General features: G+C 45.3%; 1 protein-coding gene across 1 annotated transcript in view; it reads right to left on the reverse strand.

The window, feature by feature from the left end:
• Positions 1-5,593, reverse strand: part of LOC120992184 (zinc transporter ZIP10-like) — a 29,438-nt gene extending 23,845 nt beyond the window's left edge. The window contains exon 1 of the mRNA XM_040420984.1: positions 5,395-5,593. The gene's annotated coding sequence lies outside the window, so the exon portion shown is untranslated. The remainder of the gene's footprint in view (positions 1-5,394) is intronic.
• Positions 5,594-19,133: the final 13,540 nt, after the last annotated feature.

Raw genomic sequence — 19,133 nt, forward strand, 5'->3', positions numbered from 1 at the left:
ATCGGTATAAATTATTGGCATGAAAGTTCATAGATTATCGGTATTGGCCCTAAAAAAATCTATATCGGTCAATCACTAGTGAATACCACTGTACACCCAGAAAAAAAAAATAAAAAAAAATAAATACATGTCAGCATAATAAAGCCAATTATCAAGAATTACATTGGTGACCGGAGGAAAAAGTCAAATACTTTAAATCATCACTAAATATAAAATATAGCAGAGACAGTAGACACAGTTTAGGCTCATTGGTTCAAACGCAACTAGGGCAGCCTATGCAAGGAGCCCCTTGGGCTTACACTCGCTCTTCCTTCAGACTTAGGGCTTGTTCACGCGGTACACAATGCGCTGGCACCGACCGTGGCAAAGCCGCAAGGGGTTCGCGGAACCATTCGTTCTGCAAAAAGATAGAGCAAGTTCTATCTTTTTGTGGTGTGAAGGCACGGAACCCCAGGAAGCACTCCGCAGTGCTTCCGTTGTGTTCCGTATTTCCGGAATTGTGGACCCATTGAAGTGGCTGTGTATTGCAGACCCGCAAAACGGCAACAGGCAGCACACGTTTGTGTTAATGAGCCCCTAGGCTACTTTCACACTAGCGTTTTTGCTGGATCCGACAGGGCTCAGCAAAAACGCTTCCCTTACTGATAATACAACCGTCTGCATCAGTTATGAACGGATCCGGTTGTATTATCTTTAACATAGCCACGACGGATCCGTCATGAACTCCATTGAAAGTCAATGGGGGACGGATCCGTTTTCTATTGTGTCAAAGAAAACGGATCCGTCCCAATTGACTTGCATTGGGGGTCATGCCGGATCCGTCTTTCTCCGCATCCCAGGACTGAAAGCAAACTACAACATGTTGCGGTTTTCTCTCCGGTATGGGAACGCAACCAAACGGAACGGAATGCATTTTGGAGCGCTCCATTCTGTTCAGTTACGTTTTGTCCCCCATGACAATGAATGGGGACAAAACGGAAGAGGTTTTTTTCCTCCGGTCGCTATGGCTGGCCATAAATGTTCCCTATAATACTTTGCAACGGAGAAGTTTGGGACCTGGGTGAGATTACAGGAACTAGTACTGAACAGCGTGCAGAACTAGAGAAGAGCGTAATGTCTGCACCTCTGGTGGTCTAAGGCAGTGAAAGATTTAATATCAGCATCTCTAGGGATCTAGGTCAGTAAATGTGTTTGCCACAAAGTCCCTATTGATCCAGGGTTAAAAATCAATATCCCTGGTGGTCTAGGGCAATGACGAGATTCATTTCTATGATCTAGGTAGGGAAGGGATTCTATGATCTAGGTAAGGGAAGCATCATTGGTGGTCTAGGGCAGTGAAATTGTTGTTTGCAGTATACTTGGTGGTCTAGGGCAGTGAAATGGTTATTGTGTGTGTTTAGTATCCCAGGTGGTTAAGGCAAGTAAAGTGATCTATTGTTGTTTCTCAGCACAATTCACATTGCTTAGTGAGGAGCGGGCTTATGCATTGTGATTAAAACGTATGCAAAGGTCTTGTGTACAGTATGCACATTATGGCGCTGTAAAGTATTAATTATGATGAGAAGCAAAGCGAATCGGGCTGAGAAGTAATAGATCAATGCATAGCATGTGGATGTGCGATCCATGTTCCTTTTTTAATTAATTTCAGTATCCCTAGTGATCTAGGACAGTAAAAGGGGCAAAATTCAATAACCCTGGTGGTCTAGGACAGTGAAATGGGTTAATGTCAGTGACCCTGGTGGTCTAGGGCAGTGAAAGTGTTAATTCCTGAATCCCTGGTGATCTAGGCCAGTGATGGGATAAATTTCCGTATCCCCAGTGGTCTACGGAAGTGAGGGGGTTAATATCTACATGCCTGGTGCTCTGGAGCAGTGAAAGGAGCACAGGGAAAACGTTAATGTGAGGCTCCTTGGCGGTCTATAAGGTACTCAAAGAGTTAAGTGTAAGATCCCTGTAGGAGGGCAGTGGAAAGGTTAATCCTTCATACCTGGGGTCCAGTGGTTACTAATCTCTCCGAGGTCCGGCACCGTATAGGAGGCAGAGTACTGATCACAAGGACTGGAAGGTTACCGCTCCGCACACGGGCAGGCTCCCTATAGTCCCTCCAGCAGCGCTGCCCGTCTCCTTACAGTCCCTCACTTCAGCAGTCTGCTCCACAGTGCGCTGTCCGGGTCTGAATTCCTCACATCACATGAGGGGGTCAGCTGCTGAATGCAGGGGCGCGACGAAGAGCGAATTGTGCAGAGAGGACAAAGCACTGGGACTGGTTAAAGGAATTCTCCACTCTAAGAATAAAAGTATCAAAGGAGATCAAGAAAAATAAATTAAAAATTATAGAAACTTTTGATAGGTCTCTATGACGTATCAAAGGTTTTACCAAAACTTAGTGACCCTATAAAGGGGTTGTCCGGCCATATACAGTATATCCTGAGGCTAGGTCATCAATATCTGATCTGGCGGGGGGTCTAAAATCTGGCACCCCCGCCAGATCAGCTGTTTGACGAGAAGGTGGCGCTTCATGCGGCCCATCTTCCTGTTCATTACACTGCTCGTCGTCTCCGCTCTAGTGGTGGCATAGTGTCATTACAAGCACTCGCTCCATTCAAGTGATTACAAGACGCCACCGCTGCAAGGGAGACAACGTGTAGTGTAAAGGCCTCTTGTGTGCGCCCGGTGGCCGCAATGCACGAACACCCACCGTGGGGCAGCCGCAGCGGATCGCCGATCCATTCCCTTTAACGGGTCCGCAATCCGGCCGTTTCGCAAAAAGATAGAACACGTCCAATCTTTTTGCGGAACGGAAGTACGGGAGGAAACCCCATGGAAGCACTCCGCAGTGGTTACATAGGGTTCCGTATCTAGGGATTGAAGTGAACGGGTATGGTGCCCGTGTATTGCGGATCTGCAATACGGCCACGGAACGCACGCGTTCGTGTGAAAGAGGCCTAAAAGACGAGGAAGTGTTGTCGCATTGAGCCGGGGGTTCCGGGAGTCAGACCTCCGCCCAGCAAATACTGATGCCCAATCCCGGGGATATATGTGGTAGGAGAACCCCTTTAAAGGTATTTTTGGTGGGGTTTTCGGAGCCTCTTTGAATTCTAAGACGTGTAGCTGGCGGGCTTTCCTGTAGCTATTTTTTACTCTGAGATTCCTTCGAGTCCTCTGATGACCCATCCCCATGACCAGCCTCATGTGACTATCACAGTCTTGCAGAGCACTCGCACATTCTTCACCGGGCGATCAACATACTTTGGGATTTTTTTTTAACTTGCAATGAACCTACTTTGTCTAGGGGAAATTAAAAAAAATAAAAAAAAGTGACTGAACGTCTCATCATAGCGACACCTCGAGGCGTATGAAAATTCGCTGCCAATTCAGAGAGCACAGAAAGAGATGGACACAACGCCCCCCACCCCTAATGACTAGGTTGTGTGATTCCTCTATTACTCCTGCTAGAAGGTCTGAATTACTGGCAGTTCGTAATGAAGGAGCGGTCACCAACTACGCAGCTCTGCACAACTACTTTAATGAGGAGGTTAGATTTTTATACACGTTCTGTCTGGTAGCCTAGAAGCGGTTTGCCGGGTACAACACGTATGTGGATGATGAGCATTATAGTCCGGGGCCTCCGTGTCCGTGTTTCTTTGCACACCTCAATAGGTTATATTTTTTACATTGCTTTTCAATGAGTGAACTGTTGCTTGGATACGCGTTTTAGGTTCAAATGCTTGTTTTGATGCGTTTTTCAAATAATTCCTGTTTGTCACAAAGTTACATGAAGGTGGACGCGGCCGTCAACAGTCCGTCCCGTCCACAGCGATCAATAGGTTGTCGGCTTTCAGGAAATAGACCCCCGAGTAGCTCCACCTCCGGAGCTGCACAGCGCCGCCCATTGCGCAGTGGATGGAGCTTGTTACTGCAGCGCTGCTCCTATTCACTTCAATCAATAATAAAATCCTGGAATCCCCCTTTAAAGGGAACCTGTCACCGGGATTTGATGTATAGAGCTGAGGACATGGGTTGCTAGATGGCCGCTAGCACATCCGCAATACCCGGTCCCCATAGCTCTGTGTGCTTTTATTGTGTAAAAAACCTGATTTGATACATATGCAAATGAACCTGAGGGGAGTCCTGTACGTGAGATGAGTCAGGGACAGGATTCATCTCAGGTTAATTTGCATATGTATCAAATAGTTTTTTTCCCACAATAAAAGCACACAGAGCTATGGGGACTGGGTATTGCGGATGTGCTAGCGGCCATCTAGCAACCCATGTCCTCAGCTCTATACCCAAAATCCCGGTGACCGGTTCCCTTTTAAGGCTACGGCGACTTTTTTTGCAATGATAGTCAATGGGGTTGCACAAAAATCCTGATTTTTTTGCGAAGGGAGACACCATTGACTGTCATGATAAAAAATGTTGCGCGACACGTGACGCCATGTAGCCTAAAGACCGTGCCCTTTTTTTTTTTGTCACCCCAATGTTTTCAAAATGCGAAACAAAAAAACAGTCTCCATTACAAATGTCTTTGCTTCTACAGTTCCTATGCAGACCTATGTGTCTCCATGGTAACGGGCGACAAAGAAACCTGTCCAGTCTGATCCTGCAGTTAATTATTATTTTTTTTTTGGGGGGGGGGGGGGGGGAGACAGGCCATTGCAAACCCACACGAGTAACCTGGCTGCAGCGGCGACATCACATCGACAACAAGTGACCGCTGCAGCCAGGTAAACCAAGCATCTACAGCTCATCCGCAGGTCCACTGAGGTCCGCAGCTATCTAGAGAAGGGGGCCCTGTTTGCCGCGGAGAGGTGGCGGCGCATGCGCACATCACTCCATTCACTTCCGTCTGAGTCCTGAAAACAGCAGTGGTTTGGACGTCCCATAGAAGTCAATGCATGTGCCGCCACCTCCGCGTATGCTACCGCCAGAAAAGGGGCCCCATTCTTGAGAGAGATGGCGGGACGCACGTCTATCATCCCAGACGCTAACCGCGCGGCCGTTAACAACCAACCAGCAGACAGCGATCATCTCATTACTAAAGCGCACTGACCCGCGGGGCCGCCATAACCTCTGTCAGCGGATCCGTCAGGCTATATTCCACTTGGCGGTTTTATTTTCGTTGCAAAATCCGCCGTGGCTTCTGCAACGGGAAAGCGAAGCTGATCCGCGGATTTAGCCCCGTTCAGTTGACACGGACTCCCAAATAAGAAGCAACGGGAAACGGGATCCACTCAGAGCAGACGATAGAGCAAAACGCACGCGGAAAATACGCCGTGTGAACACGCGCTTAAATTCTCATCCACCACAGATTTGCTGTGCGCGTAGCGGTGGTCGTACAGCGTCAGCAACAAAGGCGATGACCCAGCCAAGGGGTCTCCGGGTCACACTCACCCCCTGAGTCTAGAGATGTCCTGTCCTAATAGAGGAGTCCTACTCCAGACATAAGGCAGACACTTCATCCAATAACGGCGACGCTCCACAAGGACAAACACCTCTCAACGTTTCGGGGACTCTTTCCTCGGGCGCCCAGAACTCAGCACTTATCTCCTACACACAAGTACCATGTCAAAGAAAAACCCCAGGTGTCCGTCTCGCGGATGCTCGGTAGGAACCGGAAGTTTCGGCGTCATGTGACACGTCCGGTCCACCAGTGCGTTCCAACGTGGAACGCACCGTGCTCCTCAGGGAAACCCAAGCAGACGAAATCATTAAAAAAAAGGCTGGTAACGGACGTCAGTGGCGGAGGCGACATAAGGAGGCTGTTAACTCGTACACAGGCCAATAACATACAGTCACATACGGCCAGGCCGAAACCGGATGAGAGTAAGTCACATGACTAAGAAGAGGTCGACTGGACAAAAAGCGCTTACAGGACGAAACAGGAAGTGGCGAAGTCACGTGTCAGGCTAGGCCAATAGGGCTTAGCAAAAATGCGCGCCCTGTGTTCCTACGTGGAACGCATATAATTAACCCATCAGTTGCCATGGAAGGGATAAGCCATACATTAGGGCAGAGTTATAAAACTGTCTAAAAGAAGTACTGTCTGTGTTGCCCACGAAAACCAATCTCAGCGCAGCTCAAATTACTTTTAGTGCCCCTAAAAAATTGTGTTTCAATTCTATCAAAAAACCTTTCCCCGTGAAAATCCCTTACCCCTCGTGACTTCCGGTGACGCGGCCACACCGGACATGACGAAGATCAGCTGGAGGAGGGGGTGTACGCCTCAGCGCAAGCGCACTACCACGGTTGCACAAGCAAGCGCACTACCGCGGGTAAGGTAAAATTACAGGGAGCACTGCGGGAGAAGCGGCCACCAAATGCGCATGCGCGACCACCAACAGCTAGGCTCCGGGAGACACTGCGCCTGCGCACGGAGCCTTGGCTGCGGTAGGAAGGGGGGTGCAAGCTGTTGTTAAAGATCTGTGAATTTTATTCTATATTTTGTATCTCTAGTAATGTAATGAGTTAACATTTTCTTTTTCAAGTGCCTCCCACCCCCCCTCTTTGTTTCAAGACTGGAGAAGATAGGGGGGGGGGCAAAGAGCTGTGCTGTGAGAAGTGTCTGTTTTCTCATCTTTGTACAGGTGTATAGATTGTGGAGGAATGCATAGGCCAATCATATGACTTGATGATATGTATACACTGCCTATAGAGAAGCACCTCCTTGAAGTGTCACATATGATGTATGCAGTATTATTGTTAGGATAAACGACATTACAAAATGGCGACGATAACCAGATGTTTACATTAGTTCACATTCCAAAGTAGTGCCCAGTGCGCAGATGCCAGGGTGTTATCGTCTCTCTCTTATCTCTTCTTCCTTTTGAGCCAATGAAATAATGCCTGGGCCTCAGAAAGTACTGCCCTTTTCTGAAGATACATATACCACTTACTTTCTGTAATAAATTAGAGATTGCTTTGACCAGCTTCTGTGTCAGTGTCCAGTCTCTCAGCCATGCGTGGATATTAACCCCCTGGGGGTACATTGATTTGGAGCACCAGAGTGTATCTCAAATGCTCTAAATTAGGGCTACTATAACAGATGGCACCCCAGATGGGACCCCAAGGCGAAGGGAGCATCAACAGCCGACACACAAGAGGCCCCAGGACTTGACGAACGGCAGAGAGGAGATGGCAGGCTTTAATAGAACGGTAAGAATACTCTTACCCGCCTTTCTGCCATTTAGTTCGTCACTTCATGTTGGCTTAGTCTGCTGTGAGGTGGTACCCATGTAAGTATAGTAGTCGGCTAATATGCTGAAAGCCTTGGGTCCATAGAACCATAATCTGAATTGATAGATCACTCTGGTGTGTATATGTTTTGTGTGTGTCTGTGATTTATCTGAGGAGTGAGTTGAGCACAGACAGTAAAACCACAGACAAAGGGAGGGGACAGTAACCTCCTGGTTTGGAAGGGGGCGCTGTAGCGCCGAGGTGTGGGACAAAGTAAACTCCGGCTGACCTGGCCAGGGAGACGCGTGGAGCCACATGACCCTTAGATAAGGGAAGACTACGGAGATATTCTCCACCTGACCTGACCTCAGGAAGACGCGTGGAGCCACATGACCCTTAGATAAGGGAAGACTGCGGAGATATTCTCCACCTGACCTGACCCCCAGAAAGATGCGTGCGGAGCCCGCCTGACCCCTGGAGAGGGGAAGACGTGCGGGGAGTCCCAGCTGACTAGTCAGACGTGATAGTCAGATTTGAGCCAACCAGAGGGGAGGGTGAATCCTTTGTCTGTGGAGGAAAGGGTTAAAGGTGCCTCTTTACTCCTCTGTTTTGTGTGTGTCAGTCTGAAATACTGCTGTCGAAATGGGTCAGTCCCAGTATTATGAAGAAGGAGAAAATACAGCCCCTAGCTAGTAGCGAGGGAAGAGGGAGATTATAGGATGTGATATTAATGGAGAATTGAAAGTTAAAATGTGAAAAAGAATGTTAGAGAAAGTGTGGCCCCGGACAGCAGGTCGCCCGGCTGGCAACAGGGATGAAAATCTGTAAGAAAATGTGAAGTTAGGGCTTACAGACTGTGGGCATCAGAACTCCTGTGATGTTGAGGGGGGGGCGGTTCTAATGAGTGAGAAAACAGAGCAGTGTCAGGATGTTAATTGATGGCACTAGCAAGAAAGAAAGTGCCCCAGTGTCTGCAATCAGAACGGCGCTTGTGTTAAATGTTCAGAAATGAACTGGTTAAGTTTTGTTACCCTAATAATATGTGTGTGTTTTAATAGGGAATCATGCAGAGTAAGTGATGTGTAATATATTATACAAGACGAAGAATTGTTCAATAATTTTCTTTCTTCTTTCCCAAACAGTGTAATGTGGGAATCCAGCTTTTAACAAAATGACTGTATGATTATAACATGTATATTGTCTTCTTATAAGAGTTGATTAATCACAGAGTGAAGACCAGAAGACATTGGAAAACACAGCACAACAGCGACATAGGACATCAGTAATTCTGGGTGTGGTGTGGTTATCTGTTTCCAGGAAAGCTGTGTTTGTCTGTGCTGCAAGTTTTGGGATGAAACAAAGTAAGCTATGTGGCTGGGTTGGAAGACATAAATGATTCAGTGGAATGTGAATGGGTGTGGCTTTGAGTTGTAGTTGAGTCGAATATGTGTGAAGACTGATGTTTTTAGCAGAAGCTGTGAATGCAATTCACATTTTATGTATAAGGGCGTGGTTATGAGCTGTTTGTGAAAATGAGAACATGAAAATGTGAATGCGTATGGAGTACGATATTTGTTTTTTTAAATAATATGCGCATTAAGGATTTTATTTTATTTTATTTTCCTTAGAAGATTTTTGTTTTTTTATTGGTGCCAACAGTGTTGATTGAGCTGTACATTTTTTTTTTTTAAATTGAAGTCAATGGAAAGTTTCTTATGGGCCCTTTGTGTGTTCATGTCTGTATTGTCAGATCTGTTTGTTTCAATGTTTGAAGTTACGTGTTACATGTTAAGTGTTGTGAAAAAACATCAGAGCTCTGTTCTAATGGACAGCTGGCACACTACTGACGGACAAAAGGAGGACCACAGCGTCCAACTGAAAGGGGTGGACTTAGATGACTCAGAGTGGAGGGAGGAGGAGAGGGGTGGACTTTACAGACAACGACAGCCCTTGTGCCCATCCCCTAGTTATAAGACACTCCCATGGAAGATGAGAAGTCCTGTTTTCCAGTCTATTAATTCCGCTATAGGAAAAGTTGGATACTTCTGTAAGCCAAAATGCAGAGTAACATCAAGCAGCATTGGGTGGTTCAGTGGTGCCAACCATAGGTAGTGTTCCTTTGGCATTGTTTCAGCCCTGATGTCAAACGCCTCATTGAAGTGAGGAAAAAGTAAGTCTGCCACCCTATAATGGTCCTGGGAGATGGGCCTGCAGAGTTTGTGGGACCCAGATCCCAGGAGAGAGTGTTGTGCTGTGTGTGGTACTCCTCGTCCACACCACACGAGAGGATTGTATTCTATGTTGACCATGCCCGGATCACTGTCCGTCCCCACAGACACCCATGGTTTTTTTTGTCATAAGGAAAAAACAAAGACAGGTAAGGGGGGGGGGGGGGAATTAGATCAAGATTAGGAAACAGGAAATCCAGTATCGGCTCTACTTTTAAACATTTTTAGCAGATTCAGTCTGGCCCAATGATATCCCTCACTCTGGGTGATGAAAAAAGTAGTCCCGTTTTTGATTGATACTGGAGCAGCCAAGACAGTTGTGCACAGCAAACATGGCCTCCCCTGATTTACTCTCCAAGGACACCAGTCTTTGGGTAGAAGTGGATGGGAAAGTAGTACGCTCCCTTTTCAACAGAAACCATCCATATTAGATTTGCCCCTAACCAAGATGCGCTTGCCCGTTTGCTGGTCAGTGGTAACGCCCCTTGTTGCCTCCTGGGTGCAGATTTGCTTGCAAAAGTACATGCTAGTATCTCATATCAGGAGGACGGCACTGTGAAGCTTACATGTGCCCTCAATGACTAGGAACTTTGTTTGTTGGCCATTAGTGATAAAATTCCCTGGTCCATGTTTGTATCAGTACTCCCAGAAGCTGAGAAAGCAAAACCACTCACCATTGGATGGTACATGACCTACATGTCGTTAATGAAGCCACAGTTTCTAACACCCACATCGTGCCCAATAAACATACCTTGTTGGCTCAGGTTCCCATTACCTCTTCTCACTCCACTGTGATTGATTTGTCCTTTAGTCCCTACCGCCTCACAGATGAGGTGGTAGATGCTTTTTATGCCTAGAACTGGCAACTTTGTGTTCCCCCACACTGGGCCTATCAGATTATTACATTTAGATTGTATTGTTATGAAGTGAGTGGCCATGACTCAGCTGTCCTCACCCAACTGCATGGCCAGCAATAACGCCCCGTAGCATATTATTCAGTCAGACTTGATCCCGTGGCCAGAGGTGCCCCTTTCTGCATCAGAGCTGTAGTAGTTGTACTAGCTATGCTTTGATGAAAGCTCTGAGATAGTTCTGAACCACAAAGTGATGGTGATATTACATCTATCCTCATGAACGTACAATCCAAATGATTGTTTTGTTGCCCGTTATTTGAGAATGCAGTGTTCAATTTTGTTGCCTGACAATGTTGCTCTCCAAAGGTGTAATACTTTGGACCCAGCCACCCTGTTGCCTCTGGATCAAGGGGGGAGGGAAGAGTTAGGGCACCGCACTTTAAACTTTTCTTCCAGATTCAAAGGAAGAGGCTCCTGACTGTTTGCAGATGATGTCACAAGAGGTAGTGGGATTTGGTAAATCAGCCATTAGGTAATCTAGATCATGTGCTCTTTGTGGATGGATTGAGGTATGGCCAGGATGGCAGGTACTACACAGGTTGGGCAGTGGTGATTAAACGTGAATTACCACACATGTCTGCTCAAGAAGTGGAGCTAAAAGACTCTGAAGATGGCTTGCAGATATGCAGATGGAAAAACAGCCAACATTTACACTGATTCCAGGTGTGCTTTTGGGATAGCCCATGACTATGGGCCCATATGGAAAGCCAGAGACTCCTTGATCGCTTCAGGTAAACTCATCGAAAATGGGGAAGCAGTGAGGTCTCTGATGGAAGCCCTCTTGTCACTAACATGAGGGGGGATGATAGCAAAAATGGCTGCCAAATTACCTAAGCAGACCCCTGTCTTAAGTGGCCACAGTTCAGGTCCCTGAAATAACTCCTCCTGTCTCCCGAAAGCTCTTAAGACCTTACAGAACCAGATGGGGAAGGAGGAAAGGGACCGGTGGATGGAAAAGGGGGGGGACTACAAATAAGAAGGGAAACTTTGCCTTCCCAGGTCCCTCTACTCCACGATGGCACAGGCAACCCATGGAGTGATGCACCAGACAAAAACTGCTATGTGTGATTTAGTACGTAGCATATGGTACGCCCCAGGGTTCAGCACTGTAACAGTCAGACATACTGAAGGATAAATGATTTGTGCCCAGAACAACGTGGGCAAGGTGGTTAAGGTACCCAAGAAACACGTCTTGCTTTTTGTATCTGTTTCAACGTTTGCAGACTACCTTCAACTACCCAAGGTGGGCAGGTATGAGTATGTATTGATATGTGATGACTTGTTTTCAGGATGGCCAAAACCGTACCCAAAGAAGTAAAGAAGATTATGACCGAAATTGGGTGCAGGTATGGGGTACTTTAGATCATTGAAAGTGACACAGGTGTTCACTACACAGGTGAAGTGATGCAGGAGATGGTGAAGGTTTTGGGTGTAGGACAGGCCTTACATGCTTCGTACCATCCACAAAGCAGCAGTAGAGTAGGGAAAAGGAACTGAACGGGACACTAAGTTAAAGATTAAAAAGCCTTAATAGAGTGCCTGCTGGTAGCCCTCTTTTAGTAAGGTATACGCCTAACCGTGAGACAGGCCTTTGTCCCTATAAGGTCCTTTTTGGGTCAGCCCCTAGGATAGGATTTTATTTCCCACAGCAGCTCCAGACGCAACATGGTTGTCTGACAGATTATGTGATCAGTTTTGTACAAACATTTGACTAAAGTACATTTTCGAGTTTTTGCTTCACTTCCAGGTTTTGATAAAGTACCAGGAACCCGCCCAGTTGTGTCTGGAGATTGGGTGGTAGTAAAAGACACGTTAGGAAAGTCCTAAAACCCTGGTTTGATGGTCCATTCCGAGTGTTGTTGACCACAAGAACAGTGAAGCTCAAAGAAAAGCATAATTGGATTGATTTCAAGGACGTGTTGAGACTGGTTTTCCCTTGTGTGACTGTTGATCATGACTCAAAAGAATATGGAAAATTGTATGAAAACTTCGGTCCAGTCAAATCAGAAGCACTGATGACCTCCAGTCTCCCCCATGTGATGTCAATGCAAATTAGGGAAAGATCATGTGACTTCCCCGTGCTCAAATCCAGTGTCATGGGAGGCTGTTCACTAGGAATGGCTTTTCGTGGAAGCTGGTGAAGATGAGCATTGGGACAGATGTTTAGGTTTAGGGAGAGAATGAAATTCAAGGGGGGACTGTTAAAGATGTGTGAATTTTATTCTATATTTTGTATCTCTAGGAATGTAATGAGTTAACTTTTTCTTTTTAAAGTGCCTCCCACCCCCGTCTTTGTTTCAAGACTGGAGAAGAGAGGGAGGGGCAAAGAGCTGTGCTGTGAGAAGTGTCTGTTTTCTCATCTTTGTATAGGTGTATAGATTGTGGAGGAATGCATAGGCCAATCATATGACTTGATGATATGTATACACTGCCTATAGAGAAGCACCTCCTTGAAGTGTCACATATGAAGTATGCAGTAGCATTGTTAGGATAAACGCCATTACAAAATGGCGACGATAACCAGATGTTTACATTAGTTCACATTCCAAAGTAGTGCGCAGATGCCAGGGTGTTATCTTCTCTTTCTTATCTCTTCTTCCTTTTGAGCCAATGAAATAATGCCTGGGCTTCAGAAAGTACTGCCCTTTTCTGAAGATACATATACCACTTACTTTCTGTAATAAATTAGAGATTTATTTGACCAGCTTCTGTGTCAGTGTCCAGTCTCTAAACCACGCGTGGATATTAACCCCCTGGGGGTACATTGATTTGGAGCACCAGAGTGTATCTCAAATGCTCTAATTTAGGGCTACTTTAACACTGTGATGTACTCCCGTTGGCCACAAACATCGGGATTCCACTGCGCGTGCGCTCCATCGGCCAGGGTTCGCTCGCACTGCGAAACACCATTCGAACTCCCTACCCCTCAGTGCGCACGTGTGGAGCCAGCCAGCACAGCCTGACTCACGGACATGCACCCCCTCCCCCTCCTACCGCAGCTTGATAATCATAAGGTAACTCGTGTAGGTGTGATATATAGACCACCTAGCCAAGTCAAAGAATTAGATGATCTACTAGTTGAGGAAATAGCTAAAATGACATTGAAGGGGGAAGTTATCATTATGGGAGACTTCAATCTTCCTGATGTAAACTGGAAAACCAAAATAGCTAGTTCTGCCAGGAGTACAGATATTCTAAATTCCCTACTGGGATTATCTCTACAGCAAGTAGTTGAGGAGCCAACCCGGAAGGACGCCATTTTAGATTTAGTATTCACCAATGGGATTTTAGTATCTGATATTACTGTAGGAGAAAGCTTGGGATCTAGTGATCACCAGTCAGTGTGGTTTACTATAAGTACAGTGACTGAGTCACACCACACAAACAAAAGTTTTAGATTTTAGAAAATTAGATTAGTGGTATACGAGTCCCTATCAGATTGGAACAGTTTCAAAGGAGAAATGAGACTACTTAAAAGTGGCACTATTGGAGGCAACAGATAATTGCATTAGTCTTGTCAGTAAAAGCAAAAAAAGGAAGAGACCACTGTGGTACTCAGCAGAAGTGGCCAAAATCATTAAAAACAAAAAGATAGCATTTAGTAATTATAAAAAAAAAATAAACGAGGATGACAGGCAAATTTATAAGATTAGGCAGAGAGAGGCCAAGCAAGTTATAAGAGCTTCTAAAGCACAGGCAGAAGAGAAATTAGCTCAGTCAGTGAAAAAAGGCGATAAGACATTCTTCAGATACATAAATAAAAAAAGGAAACTAAAACAAGGAATTACCAAATTGAAAACAAAAGAAGGAAGGTATATGGAAGAAGATAAAGAACTAGATGACTGCCTCAATGAATACTTCTGTTCAGTATTTTACAAAGGAAAATAAAGGAAAAGGACCTCAGTTAGGAAGGAAGACTAATGAGTCTGTTGATTCATGTGTCTTTACAGAGGAAAAGGTTCTAAGTCAGCTGTCTAAAATGAATACAAATAAGTCACAGGGGCCTGATGGGATACACCCAAAGCTATTAAAAGAGCTCAGCGGCGAACTAGCAAAACCATTAACAGATTTATTTAACCAATCACTGGTAGCAGGAGTTGTCCCAAAAGATTGGAAATTAGCAAATGTTGTGCCCATTCACAAGAAAGGTAGTAGGGAGGAATCAGGCAACTATAGGCCAGTAAGCCTGACATCAATAGTGGGAAAATTAATGGAAACCATTGAAAGATGAAAACCAGCATGGGTTTACTTCAGGGAGATCATGTCAAACTAATCTTATTGATTTTTTTGATTGGGTGACTAAAATAATAGATGGCGGAGGTGCAGTAGACATCGCCTATCTAGACTTTAGTAAGGCTTTTGATACTGTCCCACATAGAAGGCTTATCAATAAATTGCAGTCTTTGGGCTTGGACTCCCATATTGTTGAATGGATTAGGCAGTGGCTGAGGGACAGACAACAGAGGGTTGTAGTCAATGGAGTATATTCAGACCATGGTCTTGTTACCAGTGGGGTACCTCAGGGATCTGTTCTGGGACCCATATTGTTTAATATCTTTATCAGCGAAATTGCAGAAGGCCTCGATGGTAAGGTGTATCTTTTTGCTGATGAAACAAAGATTTTTAACAGGGTTGATGTTCCTGGAGGGATACACCAAATGGAAAGGGATTTAGGAAAACTAGAGGAATGGTCAAAAATCTGGCAACTAAAATTTTATGTTGATAAGTGCAAGATAATGCACCTGGGGCGTAAAAACCCAAGAGCAGAATATACAATCAGTGATACAGTCCTAACCTCAGTATCTGAGGAAAGGGATTTAGGGGTCATTATTTCAGAAGACTTAAAGGTAGGCAGACAATGTCACAGAGCAGCAGGAAATGCTAGCAGAATGCTTGAGTGTATAGGGAGAGGAATTACCAGTAGAAAGAGGGAGGCGCTCATGCCGCTCTACAGAGCACTAGTGAGACCTCATTTGGAGTATTTTGTGCAGTACTGGAGACCATATCTCCAGAAGGATATTGATACTTTGGAGAGAGTTCAGAGAAGAGCTACTAAACTAGTACATGGATTGCAGGTTAAAACTTACCAGGAAAGATTAAAGGACCTTAACATGTATAGCTTGGAAGAAAGACAAGACAGAGGGGATATGATAGAAACTTTTAAATACATAAAGGGAATCGACAAGGTAAAAGAGGAGAGAATATTTAAAAGAAGAAAAACTGATACAAGAGGACATAGTTTTAAATTAGAGGGGCAAAGGTTTAAAAGTAATATCAGGAAGTATTACTTTACTGAGAGAGTAGTGGATGCATGGAATAGCCTTCCTGCAGAAGTGGTAGCTGCAAATACAGTGAAGGAGTTTAAGCATGCATGGAATAGGCATAAGGCCATCCTTCATATAAGATGGGGCCAGGGGCTATTCATAGTATTCAGTATATTGGGCAGACTAGATGGGCCAAATGGTACTTATCTGCCAACACATTCTATGTTTCTATAAGGCTCCGTGCACAGGCGCAGTTTCTCTGGGTGGTTGTGCAGCGCTCCCTGTAATTTATAACCTGTGGTAGTGCGCTTGCGCACCCGTGGTATTGCGCTTGCCCTGAGGCGCACACCCCCTCCTGCAGCTGATTTTAGTTATGTCCGGTGCGGCCGCATCACCAGAAGCCGCGAGGGGTAAGGGAATTTCACGGGGTAAGGTTTTTTGATAGAACACCTTTATAGGATAAAATGTAGGTTACATGAAATGCATTGTTTTTTCTAGTCTGTTTTAAGGGGTTCCCTGTCTGCTACATTGATGGTGTATTGCTAGAAAATGCTATCAATGTCAGATAGGTACAGGCCCCATGTCTGACCCTCTCCAAAAACCATATAACACTCCTTCCCTTCTGAGCGCTGCTGTGTGCCCATACAGCAGTTTCCGAACCACAGCAGTTTCATGCCTCCTAAGTGTCCCTCTTTTGGAGGGACAGTCCCTCTTTTTCACCCATGTCCCTCTTTGATCATTAATAGTCCCTCTTTTTGACCTGGGGAATGAATGCAGAAATGTCCATTTATAAATTTACTAAATTGCTTCTCTTACTAAACTATCTGTATGGTTTCTACCTGTATATTAGACCATAACGTCATTATTTTATGCAATTTCTACCCTAAAATATTTATAATCTGATGATTTATGAGCTAATATTTAAATGAATACTGAAGCGCAAGAGAAAAACTTGTCCCAGGGGCTCCACATGCTGTAAAAAAGTAAAGGAACTTATACTCACCTAACCGTTCGCCGGCGGCTGCAGTTGTGACTTTATTATGCAAAGTTAGAGGCGTGGGGGTATCAAGACTAGTGCAGAAAGTGCCTTTCTTGATAAATCTCCCCCTATATCTCTACCTTTTACCAAGCCCAAACCCCCACCCCACTGGTGGAATTCTGCTGTGTCAAAAATGTTAAAGGTCTAAAAACCTTTTCAGCAAATTCAATGTTAGAAAATCCAGATGCTGCTCCTTCCCTTCTGAGCCCTGCGGTGTGCCAATACAGCAGTTTACAACCACATACAGGAGAAGATGGGTAACAAATTGTGGGGTGCTTTTTGTCTTGTTACGCCTTGTGAAGATGAAAAATCTGGAGCTAAAGCAACATTTTATTGGAAAACAATTTATTTTTAATTTTCACAGCCAAGTAAAAATTCTATAAAATGTCTGTGGGGTTAAAGCCATCACTACACCACCTCAATAAATTCCTTGAGGGGTGTAGTTTCCAAAATGGGGTCACTTTTTGGGGGTTTCCACTGTAAGGTGAAAGTAAATCCCACTATTCTGCTCTTGGGTGGGGACTCCTCACGGGCTCCATTTTAGTTGAATTTGGGATACACCAGGCTGCTATGCATTAGTGTCAAGTGTGGCGCCTTCCCCCAAATGGTCGTACAGTTCCATCCACTGGATGACACTGTAATGAGGTTGCTGTTGGCACAGACATCCTTAGGGCTCATGCACACGACCGTATGCCCTCCAAGACATATGGTCCGTGAGCGGGCCATATGTCCCGGAGCGGCATACATCATCGTGCGCACGAGAGCGCACAGCATTATAGGTTACTATGATGCTGTGTGCATCGGGCTGCCCGCAGGGCTATTGTCCCGCACTCATATGATATTATCACTATCTTTGATGACGAGGGGTGTTCCCCTCACTACTCTAGGACACCAGGATCTAACCATTACCGTTACTTGTGAAACTAACCTTCGATGACCAGGGATTCATCCATTAGCCCAACTACCACCCTAGATTAAAATGAATACAAAAAAAAGTTTTATGCCATCATTATTTGGGCAGTTAATTGCCATATTATGTGAGCACTATATGGCATCATTATGTGGGCCTGCATGGTAGCTCTTTTATGGCTATCGTATATTATTTGCCCATCATATGGGTTACGTATGGCTGTATTATGTGTGCATTCTATGGGAGTATTATTTGTCTTTGTATGTTGATACTCCAGCATAAATATTTGGGTAAACAGCAGGAGGGGAAAAAAAGGGGCTACATAAAGATTTTTTTTAAATTTTTTTTGGGAGGGGGGGGCATAGCAGACATTCAATTGAAGGAGTCCCTTCTTTTTTTGTGTGTGTACATTTGTGAAATGGCATGCACTGATATTGCAATGGCATCAATAAGATGGCGGCCACATAACTTACAGACTGTGCAGGCGTAGATGGCTTGATCTCCCGTCTCTGCGCTGGATGTTTTCAGCACCTGCGCAGTAGAGGACTCAGCACAGGAGTTGTTCATGTGAGTAATTCAAGTGACTGCAGCCATCTTGGATGCTATAAATGCAACGGTCTGTCACTTATGGACAGCAGGGAGAGGGGCGGCTTTTATAGGTGCGCTGGGGTAACCAATGGGCCTTTTTAGCTTTTTATATGTTGTTACGTGTCAGTGTATGGTATTTTAAAACTGTAATTGGAAAGCGGACAACCCCTTTAATGCGTGATATGAGATCCCGTACCGGACTCGTGGCCAGTTTGCGCACAGGTGATACATTCGGGACCCTTTGCACAGCGGATGCCCCTTTCCAGGGATCTTTTTGTCTGTCGTTTCCGGACACTGTGTGTTGTGCATTTCACCTCGTATATTTGCAGATTACCCGTCTTGATGCGTTTTTCGCTCATTTGCTTCTTGTACGATTTTCCTAATGCAAACTGATGTACCTTTAATTCACACTTGGTGAACCCGTCCTCCACGACGCTAATCGAAGGAGGCAGAGAGTTTTCTTGAAATCCCATCTACCCTGCGGTATTTTAGGCGTAGATAGATGTGATAGACTTGGAGTGACCCTCTTGTCACGCGGGACGTCCATGGTGTAGATACATGTGGCCTCGCAGCCTCCCGCAGCTTTTTTTTTGCCTCTCCTGACGAGGTCACAAAACCCTTCTTAATAAATGACATTGTGACGGCCGCACAGAGAGGGCCCCATGTGCTGGAGGGCGATCTACAGCCGGAGCCATTAGTCTGCACTCAGTGTCCTGTTTCATGATCATTTCTTATGCATTACAAAGATCAAAGCTGCTCAATGTGAATTAAGGTGCAAGATTTTTGTTATTCTCCATTCACATCCAAAGAAAAGGTAACAGTTCTCTGGGTTGCTGCTTTGAATGTAACTGCTTTTTTATCAGCTCTGTTGTGACCTAGGAGCATGGTCCTGAGTGTGAATCCACCATCTCAGCCCCCACAATGTACTGCTGGCTGGAATGCGGCAGAATAAAGAATGCAGCTTTCAGTGTGAACAGAGAATAAAACGTCATATAATGAGACAGCAGCACAGGG

The sequence above is a fragment of the Bufo bufo genome, chromosome 2 (assembly GCF_905171765.1).
Source record: "Bufo bufo chromosome 2, aBufBuf1.1, whole genome shotgun sequence".
Lineage (NCBI taxonomy): Eukaryota > Metazoa > Chordata > Amphibia > Anura > Bufonidae > Bufo > Bufo bufo.